The sequence below is a fragment of the Schistocerca serialis genome, chromosome 1, assembly GCF_023864345.2.
Source record: "Schistocerca serialis cubense isolate TAMUIC-IGC-003099 chromosome 1, iqSchSeri2.2, whole genome shotgun sequence".
Classification (NCBI taxonomy): domain Eukaryota; kingdom Metazoa; phylum Arthropoda; class Insecta; order Orthoptera; family Acrididae; genus Schistocerca; species Schistocerca serialis.
In genome coordinates, this window is record NC_064638.1 from 188931186 (window position 1) to 188951888 (window position 20703).

Genomic DNA, 20703 nt, shown 5'->3' on the forward strand with positions numbered 1-20703 from the left:
GCTTAAAACATTAAAACAGACTGTAATGTAGGTTTTTTTTTTAATTTTGTGATACGGTACACTACAGCATCACCATCCTGCCGTGGTCTAACTGTTTTGGTAAGCCAGTAAATATAAACCATAGGACAGTGACATTGCGTCACTGCAAATACACTTTGGAGGTGTGTCGATGGGACTTAGAGTCCCATACCACACTGCAACTGCGACAGTACTCTTCTGTCTGGGATAAAAACTTAGTTCGACATGGGCAGATGAGATTGGAAAGTCGTGGACGTGGAATGGAGGACTTGTCCTGGCAAAGGAGGCAACCGTGGTGGGCGTGCCAGGCGCAGCGCTAGTCCTGTTCGGAAGCCGATTCCTCGAAGGTGGTCAGCGAAACCGGATGGCGATGCCAGCGACGTGGATGTGTAGTCCCAACGTGGCGTAGCCCATACACAGTGTCCTGTAGGGCAGCCACTTTCTCCTAGAGCCGCCGAGCGCTGTTGTGTGTGGTCTCCTCGTAATGAAGAGTACTACCGACATACATATACATTTGTGCGCTTTAAGTATGAAGAGGCATGCCTGTTTTAAAAAAAAACAATATCCTAATGTACTGCAGTTATAGTGGAATCGTCAAATGTTAAATGCAGAATCAGCACCAGCATCGTCAAATGTATATAAATAACAGCATGTGCACGAGTCAAGTTGTTAGCAACAGTACTGTTCAAAACAAACTGCCGTACAGTAGTTGCAAGATGTTTGTGTTGTAAGTCGCCAGATGTTGCTAGAGTAGTCACACACAAGTCTTCAGTGATCTATTGAGCAGCGTAAAATAAAGGTGGGACACAGTCGGTAAACTCTGTAATGAGCTTATAAGCAGTAAGAGGCATTGCAGTAATAAAAAGCGATGACATAGAACACGAAAAAAGTTAGAATGTTAAAAAGAGGAAGAGTTAAGAGAACAGTAATTAACCTAGGTTCAAGTGCTGACATTCTAGATAATGACATAAGTAATAAACAGCTTTCATAGTGCACGGAATAATATAAAAACTACAAAACAAATAGCTAAAAAAGCCACAATGAGAGAAAACATACCGGTGCACGTAACCAACGCCCTCTGTTAGCGCTAACCCCAGAATTAGGCGCAGGCGGGAAGTGGTTGGAGGAACGTGACCGCAAGAAGGCCCCACGTACCCAGCGGCACGTCGTTACAAAAAAAGAGTGATAAAATTCTGCACCAGTGGATGAACAAGATCATCTAGTTAATGCAGTATATTAAATGATCAGAGAAGGAACAAGAAAAAACTAGAGTTAAGCCTACAATGTAAATATGTAAGACACTCTGTACTAGGTGAAACTATCCCCAAAGTATATGTGACAGAGGCGTGCAGCAAAGCAATGTAGGCGTTGGGCACAGAGTCCCTCTGCCAGGCAAGTAATTTTGTTGGTTATTTCTTGTTTGCTTTATAAATCTCAAGCTTCTCTAACAAATTAAATGCATGGCTTCTTTACATTCTGTGGAGAATACGCATACAATTCTCAATGCTCACTGTAGCATGATCAGTTCCAGATAATTACTATCTCAAAGCAGTTTTGTTCTGTGGCTGTGAGTGTTCTTTAAGACTTAAGTTGAAATAGCGACCCGTTTGCGAGGTACAATATTTGTCACTTTTTGCAGCCGATCCTGTATTCTCCAGCGCCGTAAATTTTGTGATACTCCCTTTGCAGTTTATGTTTAATTCGAAATTTTAGGGTATTGTTGACCAGGAAGTCAATCTGATGTCAGACGTTTTATTTATCGGTGTAACTACATCTAAATTTTGGGATTGCTGCCACAGTTGAAAACCCAGCAACGTACTGGATATGTCTCCTCTTCAGAACCGTGGTTCTGGAACGGATCTCAGTATCTATAGCTTACCTGATTTTCCACGTAAAAAAAAGAAAAAAACATATTTCATTGCCCTTGAGGCTATCGATCCTCTGAATCTATACCCTCTTCACGATAAGACACGCAGTAGTGATTAGCGGACACTCGTACACATACCACGACAATGTGGTACAAGGGCTGGGTCGGTTCCCCTCGACACAATAGCGTCACTGTTTCTGGTCCCGACCTATTTGCTTGCTTGCTTGTTTTCTACACCAATCTCCACACTCTGGGATTCCGAGAACATCTGATTTCACATGGCTTGCCAGAATATCATACCATTTTCGCGATACTTCTAGACATCAAGCACATAACAGTATGCTGTCACTCGCTCGCACAACATAATTCCGAAGACATAGACTGGAAGTAATTTCTCTAGAAACCCGAAACTTTAGCGAAGTGGAGGATGCTGTAAACCATTAAGTAACTAGAAACTGATCTCGTCTGCGACGACCTCGATAAAAATACAGGAAGCTGATATTTCCACTGACAATAACAGATCACAAATCATCCTTATAATTTACAAAGTCAACTAAGGCGTTTCTCGTGTCTTGAGAACCAGCAAACGTGTCTTACACCCGACTTTCACCTTCTGCATGCACACACAAGAATCGATGTTCTCTAAATCAAATAAAGACGGGAAACGTGCATAAGCGGTCAGCCAGATAATGTACATGGTAAGGAATAATGGTGCAGCGCAAACACATGTCCATATTAAATCTTCTCATATTTCAACGCGAATGCTCTCCAATTCATACAAAAATATTGACAGAACCACAATTATCCTAGGTAATCGGCCACATATATAGTTGTTCGCTCTACTTACAATTAAATATTACGATTGCAGTCTCAATTGAAGACATTTGACAATGAGCGAAGTATCGGAAATACCCCTGTGGCTCTGAAAATTGAAATATTTGTGGCATTCTTACGACCTGAGATACTCTCCCCATTTCTGTCACAGTTTTCCATATCAAATGCATACCTTACCTACGACCGGACATAGCCATTTCCTTTTCCCATTTCGGAACACAAACACCTACTTTACAAGCCTGATGCACAAAGACAACCAATCACGCTTCCCCTAGTACTAAGTACAACACTTCGCCAATAACTGATTGCCGGCGGTACGAAATAGTACTGACCGAAAATCAGTGATTGGTGGACATGTCTCATTCGTTTTTCTTCGGACTGGTACCACTGTGTCTCAGAAAGAGAGGCTTAATCGTCTTACAGACCGCTATATGTTAAGAAAACATGGTCACAACGATCACATTATTATCACAAGCAGTCTTGGTTCTAAAGGAGCACACAAGTATCCATTTTAAAAGCTATACCAGCTTTATACATCGGGGTGTGGTATTACCTCCGAATTAAATGGTTTTCCAGGCCAGTACCACGACATTGAATATAGACGGAGATCGCCAGAGTGTAGATTATAAGCCCAACAGTGCGGTTACACGTCGTCGACGATGCAACCTCATAATAAAATTACCGAATTTAGAAAGTGTTTCGGCTAAGGAATGTGGTATCAAACTGGTATTTGCTACTCCCTCATGCTACCATTAGATATTTCTCCAGTATTTATAACACATTCTGTCCTGATGCTATGTCAGAGGTTTGGTGATATATCGACTGGGTTATAGGTGATGGTTTATTAAGAAGGGTCACAAACAGTATATGGTGTGCTGACTGAGGTCGTAAGAAATGTACACTAGCTCTTCAGATCTTTAGTGTCACGCTATCACCTAGAAATCCTGTCTGGGACTTGCAATCCAGTCTTTCCATTCAACCACGTACCTGAGTTGGATTCTATGGAGAAGTCTTTTAATGATTACAGCTACTAGTGAACCTTATTTCTGGCACTCTCATATCTCACCTTTCATGAGCCTATCTGCTACAGTAAAATTCAAACATCGTTTTAGGTAGTCCCTATGGATTTTTCAACTGCTGTCATTTCTGCAGCATTACGCATAGTAGAAGTCGGAGAAAACCATATCTACCACCTCCTGCAACCCGTGTAGGAACAAGCTAAGCTGAGATGTAGCGATGCGACTGTGTTTTAACCATTCGTTGGAAATGGAAAATTGTTATCGTAGCTCTCCCAACTGTTCAAAGTGTGTAATGTCAGTGCCAAATGAAGCCCACTCCGGCAACACGAGGTTGTATAACAGACAGCACTGGAAATGGGAGAAGGATGAGGATTTTACTACTGCATTGTGATGCTTCTCCAGATTAAATACAGATACTGCAGTCTGAAGCAGATCAGCATCCCTCTGGGCCCATTAACCTCTATCACTCCAACATCCTGTCAGCTTCATTCTCTACCATCCAACAGAGAAAAACTATGAAAACTCCACTACCTTTAGCCCATTGACTTATTACTGCATATCTCTCCTCCCATAAGCCAAAAACCAATACCGCATGAATGGTGGCACTGAGCACATGTGACGAACCTATTAAATATGCAGGTATTCATCCACTAAACATATGGCTCTAAGAACTACGGGATTTAACATCTGAGTTCATCAGCCCTCACTGCACAGACCAATTAAAAGTTTCATCATCTTTACTGGAGGAGGAAGACCATAGTCCACAGACTATACTGTAATTTATAGATATTGATTTATTTATTTATTGTTCCATGGGACCAAATTAAGAAGTCTCCATGGTCGTGGAACGAGTCAATACATGAAATTATAGCACGATAGTAGAAACAGATAAAATGAAATACCAGAAACGTATTCAGGCAACAATTCGTAAGTTTAAGTAAAGAAAATCAACAATCTAACACTGAAATTTGCTTAATTTTTCAGCTCTTCCATGAACTCCTCGACAGAATAGAACGAGTGAGCCATGAGGAAACTCTTCAGTTTGGACTTAGAAGCGTCTGGGCTACTGATAATATTTTTGAGTTCTTGTGTTAGCTTATTGAAAATGGATGCAGCGGAATAGTGCACTCCTTTCTGCACAAGAGTCAAGGAAGTGCATTCCACATGCAGATTTGATTTCTGCCTGGTATTAATTGAGTGAAAGCTGCTAACTCTTGGGAATAAGCTAATATTGCTAACGGCAAACGACATTAAAGAAAATATATACTGAGAGGGCAATGTCAGAATTCCCATACTATTGAATAGGGGTCGACAAGAGGTTCTCCAACTCACACCACATATAGCTAGAACAGCCCGTTTGTAGGCCAAAAATACCCGTTATGAATCAGAAGAATTACCCCCAAAAATAATACCATATGACATAAGCGTATGAAAATATGCGAAGTAGACTACTTTTTCGTGTTGATCTGTCACTTATTTCAGATACTGTTCTAATGGTAAATAAAGCATCATTTAGTTTCTGGACAAGATCCTTTACATGGGCTTTCCCCAACAGCTTACTGTCTATAGAATCACCTAGGAACCTGAACTGTTCCGTCTCGCTTATAATACGCCCATTCTGTCTGATCAAAATATCAGTTCTTGTTGAATTGTGAGTTAGAAACTGTAAAAACTGAGTCTTACTGTGATTTAGCATCAAATTATTTTCCACAAGCCACAAACTTATTCCATGAACTACATTATTTGATAATGTTTCACTATTACACACAAGATCCTTCACTACCAAGCTGGTGTCATCAGCAAACAGAAATATTTTTGAATCACCTGTAATACGAGAAGGCATATCATTTATATAAATAAGACCAGCAGTGGCCCCAGCACCAACCCTTGGGGAACGCCCCACTTAACAGTGTCCATTGGGACTGAACATCACAACCAGTCTGAATAATGCGGAGAATTACCTTCTGCTTTCAGTTCTTAAAGTAAGAGGCGAGCCAATTGTAAGCTACTCCCCTTAATCCATAATGGTCCAACTTCTGCAGTACTATCTTGTGATCAGCTCAGTCCAAAGTCTTCGTTAAATCAAAGAAAATACCTAGTGTTCGCAACGTTTTATTTAATCCGTCCAAAACCTCACAGAGAAAAGAGAATACGGCATTTTCAGTTGTTAAACCATTTCTAAAACCAAACTGTACATTTGACAGCAAATTATGTGAATTTCAATGCTCCAGTAAGCTTGTATATAAAACCTTCTCGATAACTTTAGCAAACACCAATGGCACAGAAATAGGTCTACAATTGTCAACATTATCCCTGTCTCCCTTTTTATAAAGTGGCTTCAATACCGAGTAATCAGTCAGGAAAAGTTACAGATATGGCTAAGTACTGGGCCAACATACATAGGACAATACTTCAGTATTCTGCTAGATACCCCGTCATACCCAAGAGAGTTGTTGGTCTTTAGTGATTTAATTATTAACTCGATCTCCCTCTTGTCTGTATCATGGAGGAGCATTTCAAGTAACAGTCTCGGAACACTTTTTTCTACGAGCGCTATGTGATTCCCTGTTGGGACTAGGTTTCTATTTAGTTCATCTATTATATTCAGAAAGCTATTATTAAATACTGTACATATATGCGACTTATCAGTAACACGGACATTCCCACTACACACTGATTCTATATCCTCGACCTGTCTCTGTGGACTAGCCACTTCCTTTACGACTGATCATATGGTTTTAATCCTGAGACTTAGCTATTCTAACTGCATACCACATACATTTTGCCGTCCAAATAACATTTTTAAGCACCCTACAATACTGTTTGTAATGTGCTGCTGCATTAGGATTTTGACTGTTTCTAACGTTTCGATATAATTGCCACTTTGTTCTACAGGACATTCTTACCTCTCTAGTCAGCCACCCAGGCTGCCCGTTTGTAAGTAGCAAGAGGCACTTCCTGTGACCCTGCGTCACTGTTTGAAACATTACTTTTTTTTCTACTGTAACATGCTTCGTACACTACCTTTCATTTTGTTTTTCCGCCAAGACTTCGAGGCCTGTGTGAGATTCTAAGCTGACATTAACGCATTCTGATCCATTGCCTCTTGGTGTAAACCAGACGTCGCATGGTGTAAATCATGTTGTTACGGCTGCCACCATAACACACAACACACACTGGATGATTTTAAATAAAAGACAGATGGCTCTGCATTCTGTTTCAACTGATTCCTCATATTGCAATCATGTATGCAATCACTGTTTTGGTGCTAGCCATCCCCAGGTGTTGCCCCTCTACCAAAACTCTATCTCCATCTCAAACAAGGGATTTCAGTCAGCCATTATGTGGTAACCAACAGTGTATCAGTGGATGCATTGGATGGAGAAGACACCGTCGATGTACTGTAGTAATAAGTATCGCCGTTGATAGTGTGAACAATTTTAGCAATTTTACAGTAATTTCAACACTGACCAATGATGTGACGGCATGTTTACAAATTTCAGTATCATCGCTAAACGGCCCATTCTCTACTTTGGGAGTATCATTGCGAATGTTGGTAGATGACTGTGCAGTACTACCATTCACTGTTAATTCTCGAACATATACATCATCAAAGTATGCCAGATAGCGCTCTACATGTTTCTAGCACCTTGAGCATATCGCTTAATTTACAATCTATCTCTATGTGGATGGGAGTTACAGAGTATTGTCGCAGTCTTAGGATAAAATGAGACAGAAAGACCTCCTCACACTGTCTTTGACCAAACCACCCAGCACTGTTATTGATTTAATCTGCATCTCACCAGAAGTAGACTGCTACATTCCACATCTTGTGAAACCTTACCAAGTCGTCTCCCATCTGTGCCCCAGATTTCTCCAGATGCTCCAATGTGGAGGAGGTCAGCACCCCTTATTGGTGTATAGTAGCAGATCTGAAAGTGCTGTAGCAGCAGAAGAAGAAACGGGTCGTTTTTCTGCATTATGAAGCACCAGACCGATTGAGTTCCAAGCATTTCACGTAACTCAACTACGCTATCAATTTTAAAGTATTGTTCTACTGTCTGCGATCACTATCAGGAGGGTATTGGTATGAGAGAACATAAACACACACACTCCTAAGGCTACACAGTTCTGCACTTAAAATAAGCTATAACGTTACATTATTTCAGTTTCTGACCTATCAGTCTTGCTGAATGCAGAGCTGTTAATATGCCACTCTAAGAAATATATTTCCAGCACGTGACATACATCCTTCTTGCAGGTTTCTCTACGATAAACAATTGTAACAAACTGTAAAATGAAAAAACTACTTCCTTAATACATTGGCTCTGTATGATACATGCGCAATATAGCTTTCCTGAGATCTTTAGCGTCCACTTCTCACATCCGATCATGGTTCAGAAATTTTTCTATGCTCGAATCAGTCCTTTGTACAACGGTCGTTAGTAATGGAGAATACTTCTTACAAGGAAACAGATAAACACATAGCAGTGGCGTCCAACATGTGGAATTACACAATGCCACAACTAACTTTGTAAACAGCACATCCGTCAATCAGTTGTATACACGGGAATTGCGGTGTCTCAGAAACACCTAACGCTAACTTAGAATCATCTTAGATATGAAACTGAAGTCTCGAATTTATATCCAATATGCGACAGGGGAACGTATTATATCGCACAAATCTTCGTTCGTTTAGAGGAACGTGTCGATATAGGAGGGTCACGTTTCATCACACATCAGCTGGAAGTCCTCTGATGACCGAGAGGTTTGCTGTTATCGATCGCAAGTAGACAGTGCTGTAAGGCCCATACAGGACATATGGTTGTTTGTATACGAGTCAAATGCAGGCTATGTCATGCTACCGTTGCATTCCGACAGAACAGTGCAAAAATGGCCAAATTACCTGCATCAACATCTCCCTCAGTAGAATGCATTAGCAGTCTGCCATTAAATCATAACTCGTTACAGCCCCATCTCAATCGAACACCCTGTCCAGATTTTGTTATCCTATAACACACATGCATATAAGAGGCAGATGGTTCTCTATTTTCCTGGAAAGCGTCGAACACAGTAGTCAACTCGCGTGTATCACTTTTACCTCAATAGACGTACAGTAAACAGCTGCCTCGACGAAAAAAAATGACTGTTTCCCTGGTTCCCTTCGCTTCCAACTCGAGGTTTTCTCGGATTCCTCTTGCAGTCGTATATTTGTTCCTGTGTAAAGAATTGTTCAGCGCCGACAAGAAGACACACAAGTGCTTCCTCAATTTACCCCCATTTCAGTGTATTGTATTACGATCACATGCAAAAGTGCAGAAATGGCAGTAATTGCAAGATGCATAGGACTACCTAAAAATACGTCAGAAATTTACTATAGTAGATAGCCTCATGAAAGGGGACCTGTTTCGAGATATGACAGTGCCGGGAATATGGTTAACTAGTTACTGTAATGATTAAAAGTCTTCTCCATAGCATCCAATGCAGGTATGCAGTTGAATGGAAAGACTTGATTGCAAGTCCCACACAGCGATTCTAGCGGATATTGTGACACTAGAGATCTGAAAAACAAGTGTACATTTCTTACGACCTCAATCAGCATACCATACACTGTTTTTGATCCTTCTCAATCAACCATCGCCTATAACCCAGTAAATATCTCACCGAACCTCTGACATGGTATCAAACAGAATACGTTATAAATAATAGCGGTGGCATTAGGGAGTGGCAAATACTGCTTTCATACCATGTTCCTAAGCCAAATCCCTTTCTAAATTCCTTAATTTTATTATGAGGTTGCACCGTAGACGACGTGTAACTGCACCATAGATCCAGCAATCATCGTCTATTTCAGTGCCTCAGAATATATCTGTAAAACCACTTCATTCAGAGGTAATGCTATAACCCAATTTATGAAGCCGGTACAGTTTTTCACATGGATACTTGTCTGCACTTGTAGAATCCAGACTGCTTGTGACAGTAATATGGTCGTATGGTTCGTAAGACAATTAAACCTCTCTTTCTAAGACACAGTGGTACCACTCTGAAGAAAAACTCATGAGACATGTCCACCCATCGCTGATTTTCGGTCAGTACTATTTCGTATCACCTGCAATCAGTTACTGGTGAAGTATTGTACTTTGTAGTAGAGGATGTGTGATACGCTCACCTTGAGCATCAGGTTTGTAAAGTAAGTGTTTGTGCTACGATGTGTACAAAGGAAGTGGCTGTGTCCAGTCGTAAGGAAGGTATGGATTTGACTTGGAAAACTGTGATAGAAAAGGGGAGCGTATGTCAGTGCATAAGAATGCCACAGATATTTTATTTTCAGAGCCACAGCTGTCGGCAGGGCGTATTTCCGATACTTTTCTCATTTTCAAATGTCGTTAAATTGAGACCGCAATCGTAACATTTAATTGTAAGTATAACGGTCAAATATATATGTGGCCGGTTTCGCAGGAGGATTTGCCTGTGACCTGTGGTGGTAACGATTCACGTTTCCCGCTGACGACAACTGCTGTCCGAATTGAGAGGCCTGTTTGGACGCAGGAATGCAGTTGACTTAACCGTGTCGTCATCTAGACAGCGGAATAGCGAACTAATGCTGTATGTGTTGGAGAGCTTTCATGATTTCGTTGAAACATGAGAAGATTCAATATGGACATATGTTTGCGCTGGACCATTACTCCCTCCCAAGCAAATTGTCTGGTTGACCTGCACATGTCCCATCTTTATTTGGCTGAGAGAACATCGACTGTGGTATGCACATCCAGCATGCAAAAGATGGGTGGAAGACACGTTTGCTGGTTCTCTACACATGTGAAACACCTTAGTTTACTTTGTAAATTATAAGGGTGATTTGGGATCTGTTGCCACCGACATCGGTATTCGTAAGTGGAAATATCAATATCCGGTACTTTTTTCGAGATCGTGACAGACGAGATCAGTTTCCAGTTACTCAGTGGATTACAGCTCGCCCCACCTCGCTAAAGTTTCGGGTTTCTAGACAAATAATTTCCAGCATATATACAGGGTGAGTCACCTAACATTACCGCTGGATATATTTCGTAAACCACATCAAATACTGACGAATCGATTCCACAGACCGAACGTGAGGAGAGGGGCTAGCGTAATTGGTTAATACAAACCATAAAAAAATGCACGGAAGTATGTTTTCTAATACAAACCTACGTTTTTTTAAATGGAACCCCGTTAGTTTTGTTAGCACATCGGAACATATACACAAATACGTAATCATTGCCGTTTGTTGCACTCTAAAATGTTAATTATATCCGGATATATTGTAACCTAAATTTGACGCTTGAGTACCACTCCTCCGCTGTTCGATCGTGTGTATCGCAGAGCACCGAATTACGTAGGGATCCAAAGGGAACGGTCATGGACCTTTGGTACAGAAGAGACTGGAACAGCACATTACGTCCACATGCTAACACCTTTATATTGGTCTTTTTCACTGACGCACATGTACTTTACCATGAGGGGTGAGGTACACGCTCGACGGTCGTTTCGTAGGACGTGGAGGACGCGTAAATTGGCCAGCCCGTTCTCCTGATCTTACACCTCTGGACTTCTTTCTATCGGGTACGTTAAAGGAGAATGTGTACCGTGATGTGCCTACAACCCCAGAGGATATGAAACAACGTATTGTGGCAGCTTGCGGCGAAATTACACCTGATGTACTGCGGCGTGTAGGACATTCATTAAGCCAGAGATTGCAATTGTGTGCAGCAATTGATGGCCACCACATTGAACATCTATTGGCATGACATGTCGGGACACACTCTATTCCACTCCGTAATTGAAAACGGAAACCACGTGTGTACGTGTACCTCACCCCTCATGGTAATGTACATGTGCGGCAGTGAAAAAGACCAATAAAAAGGTGTTAGCATGTGGACGTAGTGTGCTGTTCCAGCCTCTTCTGTACCTATGGTCCATCACCGTTCCCTTTGGATCCCTACGTAATTCGGTGCTCTCCGATACACACGATCGAACAGCGGAGGAGTGGTACTCAAGCGTCAACTTTCGGTTACAATATCTCCGGATGTAATTAACATTTTACAATGCAACAAACGGCACTGATTACATATTTGTTTATATGCTCAATGTGCTAACAAAACTAACAGGGTTCCATTTAAAAAAACGTAGGTTTGTGTTAACAAACATACTTCCGTGCATTTTTTTATGGTTTGTATTAACCAATTACATTAGCCCCTCTCCTCACGTTCGGTCTGTGGAATCGATTCGTCAGTATTTGATGTGTTTTACGAAATATATCCAGCGGTAATGTTAGGTGACTCACTCTATATATATATATATATATATATATATATATATATATATATATATATATATATATGTGTGTGTGTGTGTGTGTGTGTGTGTGTGTGTGCAGCAAAAGGAACTAGCCATGTAGTTTAGTCCAAATGCGCTCTTTAAGGGCAAAACACCAATAATATATATATATTCGAAGTATGTTGTGCGTGCGATCGGTAGCATACTGCTATGAGCTTGATATGGAGAAGTACCGCGAAAATTGTATGATAGTCTGGCATGCCATGTGAAATTAGATATGTTACAGTAATCCCAGTGTCTGGAGGTTGGTGTATAAAACAAGCAAGCAAGCAGATAGGTCGAGACCTGAAACAGTAACGCCTTTGTTCCAAGGGGAACTGACCCAACGTTTATAAAACAGTCTCATGGTATATGTACAACTAACCAATGATCACTACTGCCTGTCCTATCATGAGGGAAGTATAGATTCAGTGCATAACCATAAGGAGAATGAAAGATTGTATTTTTGATCATACAATGTAAGCTTTCACGGCCGGTAATGTCTTCACTTAAATCTTCCGGGCTGATAGGCCATGGTCGAAGTATAAAACTTCGACCACGGCCTATCAGCCCGGAAGTTTTAAGTGAAGAGATTGTATTTTTTTTACGTGGAAATTAATGTGTGCAATAGATACTGAGATTCGTTCCAGAATCACTGTCGTAGAGAGGATACATATCTAGTGCATTTCTGAGTGTTAGACTGCCGCAGCAATCCTAATATTTAATTACAGTTACACTGAAAAAATATATGTCTGGTCCCCAATATACTTGCGGGTCTGTAGATAACCGTAGAAACATATCAGCAAGCAGGCAGATCAGGGACAGAAACAACACCTTATCAGATGTTATTGTTCCAAGCTGGGACTTGCCTATCCTTTGTACATCGGTTTAGAAAGTCTGAGAAAGTTTCTGGCTTATTCTGATTTGGCTAGCGCCTCCCCTGGACAGGTGAATATTGAACTAATACCCGGTTTGCACTGAGTCACTTTCGGAACAACATGTCTTGTATGTATACTCTGTGGAAATTTTATAAGATTTAATACGACGAGTATTTGTGCTGATAGTATTGTTGGCGTTCTCCCAGGATATGGGGTCGTCCACAGCCATCTGGGCTCTCTAGTTCACACACTGTTCTGCGCCTGCAGTCATGGGATGCTTTTATGGCAGCAGTATCCTCCGTTGGCATTGCACAGCAGCACGGTGAATACATTGGGTGTATTTGATGACCTGTAGATCACTTTCAGTCAGTTCAGTATGGCGATCTGTACAAAATAGTTTTGCTGCTGTAAGTCTCGTCTGCAGAAAAAAATGTGAACGATATTTCCAAACCGGCAGCATTAGGAATTTGGTGGGTAAATTCATTGAGAGCCAATCAGAGTGCTCCATTCATTCACAAGACATGCTTCGGGCTGGGGCATAGGGTCCTCTACATAGCAGTGAAAACGTTTGTGTTTTGGAAATGTTTGTTGAAAGCAGCACTTAAATATTTCCAGGAAGGGTAACAAGTGATGAATGGTGTGCCACGTTAGTACCATGAGGAGGAATGCACTAGTTGTTATTGTGGGATATTCTTGTAAACGCATTCTGTTAGGACAAGAATTGCCATGCGGACAAGCTGAGACATCATGAAAGCTCCTTCAAAAGCGATTGTTAACTACTTCTACGACACTTCGCAATTTCCTAGAGGTCGATTTGGCTCTTATTTACATAGCCGAGTGACTTCAGTATTACATTAAGAATCTTTTCGATGTGCCTGTGATGGTGTGTGGCAGCGTTGACATTTTGTGGCAATTCACCAGCCTTGCTGGGCAGGTAAATGCATGCACAGCTAGATCCAGCTTGTATGTCCCATTATGATCGCTAGGAATAATGCACCCTGGGAAGCGTTGGAACAGATTTCTACAGCACTGCCTGTGATGTCAGTATCCACAGGTATAGAGGTACCATGCCAGCAACAGTAAGCATGCTTGCGCAGCCCAGAGGCGTCTCACATATTGGACCAACATCAGCACACTGCTGCGTGGGGTCCTTCGAGTGCTGCGGGAGGAGCAGTTCTCTGATACATCTCACTTGATGATAGTTTGAAAGCGCTTTTTATGTGCAATGAACGTTTGTGCACTGAATTATTTTTGGCTGTTTAAGCGTTGTGTGCATCTTTGCATAGCTTTACGCATGCATTATCTGTTCACAATTTATGAGTTGTTTTCGTGTCTGTTGCATTATTTTGTGAACCGGTGTGCAGGCTGTGCAGTGTATAATTTCGACAGTCGACGATTAGCAAGCATGTTTTTAGAGTCTTTTGTTGTGACTTGGCGAGACAGCCAAGCCACTATGAGGTAAGCCGATAGGCACGCGTTTAAGCTCACGCAGGCTGGCGTGAGGTCTGGAAAATGACAAGGAATTGAGACTAGCAAAAAAGGTAGGTAGCTTCTGGAATACTTAACTTTAAACCGTAATTGTTGAACATCGGTCTGACGGTACATGCATCACAAGATAAATAGCAATTGATAATGGCGCCTTGCTAGGTCGTAGCAAATGACGTATCTGAAGGCTATGCTAACTATCGTCTCGGCAAATGAGAGCGCTATTTGTCAGTGAACCATCGCTAGCAAAGTCGGCTGTACAACTGGGGCGAGTGCTAGGAAGTGTCTCTAGACCTGCCGTGTTGCGGCGCTCGGTCTGCAATCACTGATAGTGGCGACACGCGGGTCCGACGTGTACTACCGGACCGCGGCCGATTTAAAGGCTACCACCTAGCAAGTGTGGTGTCTGGCGGTGACACCACATCTTTTACATGCATTATTTTGAAAACTTACTAGTTGTTTGCGTCTCTGCACATCAGTGAACTGTATTATTTCGGTGATTTACAAATAGTTTGCAATTTTGTAGGCTGTTCATTGCATTATTTCGGCAGTTTACAATTAGCAAGCTTGTTAGCAGAGCTTTATACATGCCTTATTTTGACTATTTACTTGTTGTTTGCGTGTCTGTCCATCAGTGTACTGGATTATTTCGGTGATTTAAGAGTAGTTTGGAGGTCTGTAGGCTGTGTATTGCGACCCCAAGCACATCAGAGTGAGTGTTTCGTATCAGTGCAATAAGTAATCTATGTGAAGTCCGTCCCTAAAAAATTGTAGCAAAATAGATAAAGTACACTCCTTCCTCTCTCCATCAGCCCAGAATAGGCTGAGTTCTTTCTTCTCTCCATTTTTGCCCTCAGACCGCCATCTTGGATTATGTTACAGGAGGGATGACAGTGCCCTTTGGTATACTAGGCCAGTTGGACTCCAGACCTCATACTGCAAACAGTGAATGGACCTACTGCATCAAATTGTTTAAAGAAAAACTGCCTGGAAAATAAAGACTTACATACATCCTATCCAGCAGCCCAGCACAGGCTGGGTCTTTTCTCATCATTTCTTAGGATGTGTGGCCGGTCAAATGACTAAGGTTAGTGGAGGTAGCCTAGGTGACCTATTTTGCCACTATTTTCTTAGTTTAGTGGAGGTAGCAGTGGTTTATTGCAATGTCCTGCTGGAATTTGAACTTCCCACCATTTTCTGGTAGGGTACAGCGGCGAGGGGGAAGGGGGAAGGGAGGGACTGGATTAGTGTAGGTAGCCACATTGATCTACCTTCCCGCCAAAATTTGAATTTCCCAGCATGATGTCATTGTGATGTTGCCATACCTATAGCCGCCATCTTCAATTTTGTCGACACTGCAACGTGGGATGGTATGGAGGTTGTCCCACCAGAAGCAGTGTCTGAACGAGCGTCTATAATTATGCACAAAATTTCCAGTATCGCCGATGTTCAGTACAGAATACTACCCGACATGTCGAGACAGTACGAGGAAGTCATCATGACGGCTGCAGTTTTATTCAGAGTCAGTATCTGGACACATAAACTGAGGATAGGAGAGCCGGTGAATACCTTTGTGACACACTGGGCAGGTAGTACAACAGCAACAAAGATCTTACTGTTAATCTTGAGAATAATCCTCACAAAATTGCATATTCTGAGGACAGGAGCCATTTACTTGCTATGTAGATGATAAATAGAAAATGCGTAGGGCATAACTCGAGAGGTACTGGAAAGTAGAAACACAGTATGTAGCTCGGTAAGAACAGAATGACAACATACTTGGAAAAATACAGGGTGTCCCACTCGAAAGAGGCCCCACAAACTTGTTTACTAATTTCGCTGAAGTTGAACCGCGTAATTTGTGACGTTTGACGTGGCAATATTACACTCTGCAACATCGTTTGAGATAACAGTGTGTTTCCACGTGCCGCTGTGACTGGAGGTCAGTGTTCAGTGTTTAATGACGACGTATCGTTATTCTGTCGACGAGCGCGTGTTTCTTCTGAAACAATATTGGATTACTGGTTCTATTAGAACATGTTTATTAAAATATTTTTATTGAACAGTTTAGTGACCAGCATATACCATCTAAATGCTGCATACAAAAGTTGGTAAATAAGATAGAAAGCAGTGGAAAGGTGTTGGATCCTCACAGCGAGGGACGGCCGCCATTATTGGAAGAAGTGGTGACTGACGTGAAACAACGATTGTTGGCCTCTTCTGCAAAGTCTGTTAGATGTTTATCTCAGGAATGTGAAATGTCACGGAGCACATGCCACAGATATGCGAAGAAAACCAGAATGTATCTATATAGGTTTATAGTTTGTTCAGGAACATTGTCAATGGCAAAGACACACGCATCACATTTTGCCGTTGTTTTCAACAGTTTATTGCTCAGAGTCCAGGAATTTTGCAGTACACATGGTTCAGTGATGAGGCGTGGTTCCACCTCTCTGGCCCCGTAAACTCTCAGAATACGCGTTTATGGTGTAATTAAAATCCACATGTACTGGTCGAGCTACTCCGGCATTCAAAAAAGATTGGTGTGTTCTGAGCAGAATCACAGCGTCGCATCATCAGAACAATTTTTTTTTAATCTGCTGTGACAGGTGCACTTTTACATCGAAATGTTTCGGCAATTTGTAATTCAGTTGGACGATGAAGAGCTTATTCTGGGCTGGTAGCAACAGGATGGTGCCACATGCCACACGTCTCGAGTGACCATGGCTGAGATTGCACTATTTTTATATTTTATAACGGAATGTGGCTCTCAAAGCCACCACTTGACTTCTTCCTCTAGAGTGGCCTAAAGTGCAATGTCTATAGGAGCAAACATCACAACTTGGAATATTTACGAAGGAACATCATCCGTGAAAACGAGGCAGTGACGCCAGAGGTTCTGGCAGCAATATTCGAGAAACTGCAGCGTCGTGTTCAACTGTGTTTACGAGGGCTGTGACTTTCAGCAACTTTTGTGATTCACATTTATTTTCCCCCAAACCAGGTATGACATGTTCAGTTCATTTCGTTTCCTGATTTTTGTGCAAAACCTTTAAGTGAAGTTTACGCATATGTTAGTTTGTGAGGCCTCTTTCGAATGGTCACCCTGTACTTTCACTGACGATAAGTTGCGTTCATTTCTGGCAAACATAAAAGTGGAGAGTCGCATGAAACACTTAGTTCTCACAAAAGGTTTTCTCTGTGTCATTTCTGAACAGGGACTCTATCCTTACATTTATACACGTTTAGATGTAACGAAGACGACAGCTATGTGGTGACACTGAAACTGCGGTGAACGTCATTCTTCATTGTACGAGCACATATCATAACATGGAACGTTACAGATGCGTCGTCTGAGCCAAGTCGATGCTGAAGTACAGAGAGGCATGTGGAAGTTTGTGGCCTCTTGCAAGTACTCGCTAGCAAAAAGTACTGCCGGAATTCGCGGCTGGAAGGCGTGCAACGTGATACTCCGAGGACAACAATATGTGATGGTAGCTGAAAATTCGAGTGGTTGCCACTGCGAAGCTGCGACACAGCCATTGCTGACGGTAAATAGGGAGATTTGGTAGTAATAGAGCCATCACTACACATTATAAATTAAAATTCTTTGTTACTTTTTTTCTGTCTACCTGCGAAGGCCAGTTCGAGAACTAGTGTAGGACGTTTCTTGTGTTTGTCACTAATAGAGAGAATTTTTCACAAGGAAGGGTTGTACATCACTACATATTATATACCTTAGTCCCTCACTAGGTTTCTCTATTTGTATGCGAAGGCTAATCTCACGAACTACTGTAGAGGTTTTGATGTAATTTTTACTAATAGACAGACTATTAACAAGAGAGATTTGTGTATTTAACTTACTACTTTCAGCCACATAAGTCGGTGGGTCATAGGTACTTAGTGCTATCCGTGTGAAACCGTGGTGGGTCTTTTGTAGGGCCGAAACGTATATGGGCTATCTCTGGAAACTCTCGTGCACCGTCCCGTCATGGTTGTGAAACCTACGGAAGTTGAAACTTCCTGGCAGATTAAAACTGTGTGCAGCCGGCCGGTGTGGCCGTGCGGTTAAAGGCGCTTCAGTCTGGAACCGCGTGACCGCTACGGTCGCAGGTTCGAATCCTGCCTCGGGCATGGATGTGTGTGATGTCCTTAGATTAGTTAGGTTTAATTAGTTCTAAGTTCTAGGCGACTGATGACCTCAGCAGTTGAGTCGCATAGTGCTCAGAGCCATTTAAAACTGTGTGCCCGACCGAGACTCGAACTCGGGACCTTTGCCTTTCTCGGACAAGTGCTCTACCATCTGAGCTACCGAAGCACGACTCACGCCCCGGTACTCCAGCTTTACTTCTGCCAGTATCTCGTCTCCTTCCTTCCAAACTATACAGAAGGCGAGATACTGGCAGAAGTAAAGCTGTGAGTACCGGTCATGAGTCCTGCTTCGGTAGCTCAGATGGTAGAGCACTTGCCCGCGAAAGGTAAAGGTCCCGAGTTCGAGTCTCGGTCGGGCACACAGTTTTAATCTGCCAGGAAGTTTCATATCAGCGCACATTCCGCTGCAGAGTGAAAATCTCATTCTACCGAAAGTTAATTGCGAGGATTATGTCCACAAAGACATAGGAGATGTGGACAATAGCAATATGGGGGAAAAGTTTGGGACGAGCAGAGAACGAAGCGCAGTGCTGTGAAGAGTGGTGTGTGCGGATAAAGATTTCTGGCGCTGTGCCAGATGAAAGCATCGCAATCTCTCTTTAATTGCAGTGGCTCAAGTAGAGAATGGGATAACGACCCCAGGTAAGGGGCCGAACTGAGTGAGGTGTGTAGTGACGTCTAGAATCTTTTCACGCCCCTCCAGTGCTGGGGGCATCGTCACACAAACGTAGAAATGTGGTGTAATGTGGTGTAATAAGACTAAAAAGTAAATGCAGAAGAATATTTCTAATGTTATGAACATATAATGAGAACGGAAAATTTATTTAAATAATTTAGGCTTAGTTTGTGGTATAGTTCTAACCTAGTTAAAGGACACTATAACTGTAGTGTAATACCATTAGAAACGCAGTTGTAGTTTACTAACACATTAACGTGACTCAGCTGGATAGTATCATTATTCCGTTGAGCGGAGTACATATGCATTCGATTAAAACTTGGTAATAATGGCCCGAAGACGACCTGCTATGTTACTTAGGTATTGGTGAAATTTCAGGGACATAAAGTGAATTAAAAGAAAAGAAATAAAATAAAAAGAAGACGGTAACTTTTCGGAATGACATTTGAAAAAATATGTCAAAATTCTTGTAATTAGGTTCTGTGCATTTTTCCTGTTCTACAAAATCCTGTATGCGTATTTGTAAGTTACATCATTGAGGGAAGTTAAAGACTTGGAGGGATCTGCCTCCTTGGAATAGAATAACAGCTGAGAAACTGCTTTGGAGAGCAATCCGTGGGCATGGGCAGTCTGTCGTAAAATGGACTCCACAACGAGGCGACGGAGCGGAACACAGCAGGAGCAGATACTGAAGGTAGTAAACTGTACCAAAAATTGTGGAGAGATGTTTTTAGAAGAGAACATACTTTTGCCACAGATCTGTTTGCTTCAACGCTTGGGAAAGAGAGTTATGTTACAGTAACAATATTTGGTAACAAATAGTTCACTTGACGAGGTGAAGAATCTGAGGTGATCCATCTGATATAGGGATGTGGTTGTATCAAAATTTGCAGAAAACTAGTAGAGACATCGTCCTGCCAGGTCTGATGAGAGGCTGTTGCTCAGAGGCAGAATTCCGTACTTTCGTTCCGAAAGCAGTTCCTGTCTTTTAGTCACAGCCAGTAACGGCCTCCCCCTGTGTGATGCACTAATTGCATCATCCCAACACGTTATACACTGAAGATCCAAAGAAACTGGTACACATGCGTCGTCAGCAATCGGAGGTGCAGCAACATGGCTTGGCATGGACTCTGCTAATGTCTGGAGTAGTGCTGGAGGGAACAGACACCACGAAACCTGCAGGGCTGTCATAAATTAGTAAGAGTACGAGGGCGTGGAGATGTCTTCTGAGCAGCACGTTGCAAGGCATCCCTGATATGCTCAATAATGTTCATGTCTGGGGAGTTTGGTGGCCAGCAGAAGTATTTAAACTGAGAACATTGTTTCTGGAGCCACTCTGTAGCACTTCTGGGGTGTCGCATTGTCGTGCTGGAATTGCCCAAGTCGGTGGGAGTGGACAATGGACATGAATGGATGCAG